Genomic DNA, 6151 nt, shown 5'->3' with positions numbered 1-6151 from the left:
TCGCAATAGGGGTATATATAGGTGAGGAGCGCATCAGAAAACGGGCCCAAGTCCAGCGAGCCACCGCCGGGCGGTCTAAGTGTGTCACCTGGCAGTTTGCCATAAATCGCACTACCGCCCGGCGGTAGGGGTCTACCGCCCGGCAGTTTCCCTCAAATCGCAAATCCGCCCAGCGCCAACGCCAGGTGCCAACTCCTCGCCCTGGACCGCCTGGCGGTTTAAGTGTGTCGTCGGGCGGTGCGTCGACTCTTCAAATCTTCATTTTTCTGCTCTTTCTTGAGTGAACGACCTGTATCTTCAATTCCATTCTTTACTTTTCTCAAATTAGCTACAAAACAATGCAAAACAAGCATAAAATCACTAAAAACAGCTTTTGACTCTCTTCAGACTCATTTATTGAGTTTTACTTGATTCTAGGCTCATTCCGAGTAGTAAAGGGTGTAATTTGGTCCCAATTGACATATGAAAATAACTGTTTTTCAACCTTCATAATCGACTCACTCATGAAAAAACACTTTGAAATTCTTTTCATCTCAAAATCTCATCAAATACACGTGCACAAAATTTGTACAAAGATTTTACCTTAGTTGACTCCATTACCAGTGTAGTCGACTGAACTGGACTTTTGTCACAACAAATATAGGTTCATAAAAGTACTTGTGAGCTTTTCTTCAGAAATGTGTAAAAGTAATCAAAATCATTTTAACACACATTTCAATACAAGCATGTTCCAAACATATAACACATAGTCAATCATGAGAACATCCTTGCAAAATAACAAAACATATGTACTGTTCAACTGAACATGTAGCACTGGAACATATGTATTGTTATTAAGCAGTGTGTTGTCATCATAAAAAACCAGTTTGATATAGAGTTTGTGTTGTCAACAATTTCAAGAATACAAGCATGTTCCACAGATATATCACACAATTAACATAGGAACATACAACACAGTACATCAAAACATGTTCAAAAGATAAAAAAACAAGTTTAGAACAAGAACATGTAAAACAACAACATGTGTACTATTATTAAGAATTGTGTTGTCATCATCAAAAACCAGATTGATATAGAGTTTGTGTTGTGAACAATCTCAACAGGTTCCCCTCAGCTTTGGCGCTTAAGCGTTTGGTTGTATCTATGTAACGAGACTGGCGCTCAGTGGTGGGCGCGACACTTAATTTCCCCTCAGCGTTGATGCTTAGGCATTGGCCAAAGACTTCTTCCACAAGGCTGGCGCTCAACGCTAGGTTAGCTTTGAGCGGTGGCTACGTTTCTTCATTTGTTCACTTTTTCACCTTCTCTTAAGTCCATCTCTCCTCTACTTCAACTTCCTTCATTCAATTCTAGACAAAACTTGCCAAATCATGAGAAAACCAAGCATAAAACCAAGAAAACCACCTTTAACTCTCTTATTTCCTAACTTAAGCAAAATGCACGATTTCAAGCTAATTCTAAGTCATAAAGGGTGTGTTTTACATCAAATTCAAGTATCAAAATAACGGTTTTTGAACCGTTATCACAACCCTAAACTTAGAACTTTTCTTGTCTTCAAGAAAACAAAATGCAACTCCGTCTTTCACCAATCATCACAATGGTTCAATCACATTCAAAACTCTTTTTCTTTCAAGAAAGGTAATCACTCAAATCCGCACATTAATAGAATTTAGTCAAGATGCACATATGCCTTCATTCTCAATGCTTATCATGGTGTTCACACAATCATATAATATCAAACAGATGCTATTCTCAGGAATGATCAATTAGCTAAGCACAAATAAAATCATAGATTCATGGAATCATTCCTCACCAGACAAGGTGTTTCAGTCAATCACTCAAGTGTTTCAAGAGGTCACTCCTTCCCTCTACTATCCACATGGCACATAAAACAAAATTGCCTAGGTATGGGACTATACGGTTGAATGATAGCTTAAAGGAATTAATTTGGCTAGTCATATTAACAAATGCATTTGCTTTTCGGTAGCCTATCCCATAAGAACTCCATGGTTAAGCGTGCTTAACCTGGAGTAATTTAGGGATGGGTGACCTTCTGGGAAGTTTTCTCGGAAAATGTGCGAGTGAGGACAAAGCACATTGGAAAGCCTCGTGTTGATCTGTGGGGGTAGTCAATATTCCCTGTAAGTTGCCGAGCGTTACACTCAGCGCTACAGTACCGCTCACCGGTAGGTGCGACCCATGAAAGAAGGAGAAAAATGATGAAAAGAAGGGTCAAGTGAGCCGTTGAGCGCCAGAATGGACTGATGAGCACTCAGAGCGATTAGAGGGAAACCGCTCAGCGGCAAAACTGATCGTTGCGCGGTCAAAGCGGCAAGAGGGAAACCGTTGAGCGGTGAACTTAGGCGCCTAGGCGGGGTTCTGTTTTTATTAGCTAGATTTTGTAATCTTTCTGTTATCTTTTTGGGCTTATATATAGCCCTAGTGCGAATTAAAAAAAGGGGGCTCTTTTGGCAGAGAGAAACGTCCAGAGGTATTCCACACACCTTTTGAAGGAGGTTTCTTGGATGCTTAGGCTCCTTTTTTATCAAATCTAGGGTTTGCTTTTCCATTCTTTCATTATTTTCATCTAGTTTCACCATGACAATGGTGAACTAAACCCTTTGTTGTTGGGGAACAATGTAATCTTTTGAAACTCTCATATATCAAAATTCTTATTTATTTCATATGCTTGTCATATACTTTTTTATCAATTGTTGGGTTCTCATCTATGCTTAATGCTTTTATTGTTTAACTCATTCAGTAAAAGTGGTTTGTCTTTATTGATACGAGGACGTACGGTAATGTCATGAACTGGAGAGAAATTCCTTTATTATGCTAATACCACCTAGGGATAGGGGTAGGATGATCAATTGTATTTTGCTTCCGTTCACATTGCATTATTGGTTACTAGGGGAGGCTAGAGATAGCAAGCTGGTAATTAATAATAGGCTCTTTTCACCAAGGGATTGGGTTAAGGGTAGGCTAGAAAGTTTGCATGGCAATTGGATAAATAAGTGAAGTAAATAAGAAAAGTAAATATATGAGAGTGGATAAGATGAAATTGTAAACCCCAACAACACCATTTATCCATAGTTTCTTAAAACCAATTTAATCAAATGCATTTGCATGTTTATTTTTGTTCTTTGCATACAAACACCAACTTAATTCTTTTCTCAAGTCTTACGCGAGTTATTTTCATGAAAAGTAAGGCCTAAGAGTCCTTTGGGAAACGATACTTGGACTTACCCATTTATATTACTTGATAACAATATGGTACACTTGCCAAGGACTTAACACCCAGCGATGTCGCCCAGGCAAAAAACAGTGAAAAACTGGTCCAGAGACTAGCGTTCAACGCCACCTACGATACTGAAACTACACTTTGGTTGACTTTTCAGCATTCTGGTTGACCAATTGACTTTCCTGGTTGACTGGTTGACTTTTCTGTACTGCAACTCCTTGATACTTCAACCCTTCTTTCAAATCATTCCAATAACCTATAAAATCAAGGAAATTTATTGATAAAATCATAAAGCATATCCTCAACTCTCTTATTCACAAAACTAAAGCAAAATCATTAGTCCAAGCAAGTTTCTAAGTGAGCATTGGTGCGTTTGATATCGAAATTAAGTATAAAAATAACGGTTTTTCAACCGTTATGACAACCCCAAACTTGAAACTTTGCTTTTCCTCAAGCAAATAAGATGAAACTTAGTATTCCACAAATAATCACAATGGTTCAACTCTTTCCAAAACTTTTCTTTCCAGATAAGTAATTACTCAAATCAGCTTATCAATAGAATTTAGTAAAGATGTGCACATGCTTTGATTCAATTAACTCATCATGGTGTTCACACAATCACATAGCCTTCCAACAGATGTTATTCTCATGAATGATCACGTAGCTAAGCATAGATATAATCATGAATTCATGGAATCATTCCTCACCTAGTTCAAAAAGGGTAGAACATAAAATGTTCCTTTTCATGTGTGCTAAGCATATCAGAAGTTGCCCGAGCAAAAAGGTCATAGTTGGCTATCAAATGTTGGCCAACATCTTTAGCTTGTTCTTCTGCAAGATTAGTTCCCAATATTAAAGCTCGAGTCTCATCCTCTGGCTTAATTTGGTCGTCCTTGTTGGCTCTAGGATCCAAATCTAACATAGCCACCTCCAATCGTCTTATTTTACGCCTTTAGGTTAAAGGCTCCACCTTTAGCCCCGCAACGTAGCAATCACGAGTCATCTTCTAGTTCGCCCTGATCGCGTAGCTGGTTCCTCGGTCCATTGGGTACTTCAGCGTTAAATGTGGAGTTGATACTATACGACGTGTTGGCCTCCATTAATAAGAACCTGACCCATATCTCCTTAGCCTCTCGATCGGTTCCTAAGCTTGTCCTTAGGTCCACATCGTTGCGCGTATCAACCCGTTCTCCAGCAAATCCCACAATTTTTTCATTATAAGGAACTACCAAATCTTCTTACAGGTCCATCTGTTTGAACGTCTTCCAATAAAGGATGTTGACCGAACTTCCCTGGTCAACCAAAAATTTTCCAACAGAGTATTGTGCAATGATGGCAGTTATCACCATCGGGTCGTCTTGCTCGGGGTCTAGGGCATGGAAATCCTCGTCTTAAAAGGTGATCGTTGGCATAGTCCGTGCAACCCGATCCACCCTGTTCACACTCTACAAGCTTCTCAAATGTCGCTTCCTAGCCGATGTAGTCGATACACCCCAGCAAACCCTCCCGAGATGGTATTGATTTCTCCACGTAAAGGTCGTTCTGTGCTCCTATCCTAACACTTAGTCTTTTGCACTCCTGGGAAAAATCAAGACACTAATCAGGGAACAGATCAGAGGACATCAGGGAAGTGACACAGACTCAATACACAGGTGATAAAGGCTCACAATGAAAGAAACAGAATCGCACAGTTCTCAAGAAATCTGGACAAAGAAAAAGAAGTAGACAGTATCCAACACAAGATCANAGAAAATATATACTCATGAAGTCATCAAAGCAATTCCAAGCATGGCAAAATGATCAATCAGTTCAAGAAAGGAATCAAAAGTAACATAACCTCACAGATGCACACTATCAGTGTTTCTCTCAAGTGTCTAGGGTAAACAATGTCAACTCAATGCACTCAAGAAAGCAAACACAAACAGACTTGGCAAGCCTCTAATATCAACACTCAAAACATATGCATGTTCAAATCAAAAGTTTTTTTATGGATGCAATGGGGTCAAGGAAAAGGGAGGATAAATCTGGGTGAGAAGCTACAAACCAAAGGGAAATAGAGGAGCAATGGGGAACAAGTGTAAACGTAGTATACACACACCCAAAACCTCTAATTCAATCCTCCTCTTAACTCCTTTATTCACAATTTTTTTTTTCTCATTTTTTCTTTTTTTTTTTATTTCATCTTGTCTCTTTTCTTGCTTTTTTTCTATTTAGGACACAACTCTAAGAAACAAGATACACAACATATTTACAAAACAAAACAAGAAGATGAGCCAACTAACCAATTCATCTGAGTATCCCAAGAGACCACACTTATTCCTAAAACAATTCCAAAGCTCCAAAATTCCCTAAGGTTAAGGTACTCATGGTTTTTCACATAGGGCTAGTGTATGAGCTTCAAAACAAAGAAATGGGGAAAATATAGGCTCAAAGGGGCTATCAATGGATCACAACATGGTAGGCTCATTTGGTTAGAGAGGCTCAACAACAAAATTGCCTTTATCACTTCCAAACATGCATATCAATCAAGAATAATCAAGAAGAGTCAAGCCAAGGCATATGTGCAAGCAATCAAGAGACATATCACACACAAGAAAGAATATGAAGTGGCTCAAACCTCACACAGGGTAATTGTCACAATCAAATCCCTCTCTCAAACATCATGATCATCTTCCAATCAAAGAAAATCAAGGATGCAAACCAATCAGAGTATAAATGAAGTGAAAGATAAATCTACAACCTAAACCAAGTCTAGAGATCACAAGAAATAGGTAAAACTGTACACAGGATACAACAAGACTAACTCGAAAACAAGACCTAAACAAAGAAAAACCTCCCCTAATAGACCACACTTAAACTACATAATGTCCTTAGTGTGTCACAATCATCAGATCAACATTCAGAATAGTC

Source organism: Vigna radiata, chromosome 7 (genome assembly GCF_000741045.1).
Source record: "Vigna radiata var. radiata cultivar VC1973A chromosome 7, Vradiata_ver6, whole genome shotgun sequence".
Classification (NCBI taxonomy): domain Eukaryota; kingdom Viridiplantae; phylum Streptophyta; class Magnoliopsida; order Fabales; family Fabaceae; genus Vigna; species Vigna radiata.
The sequence above is the reverse complement of the archived record's forward strand: the minus strand, read 5'-3'. Positions refer to the sequence as shown.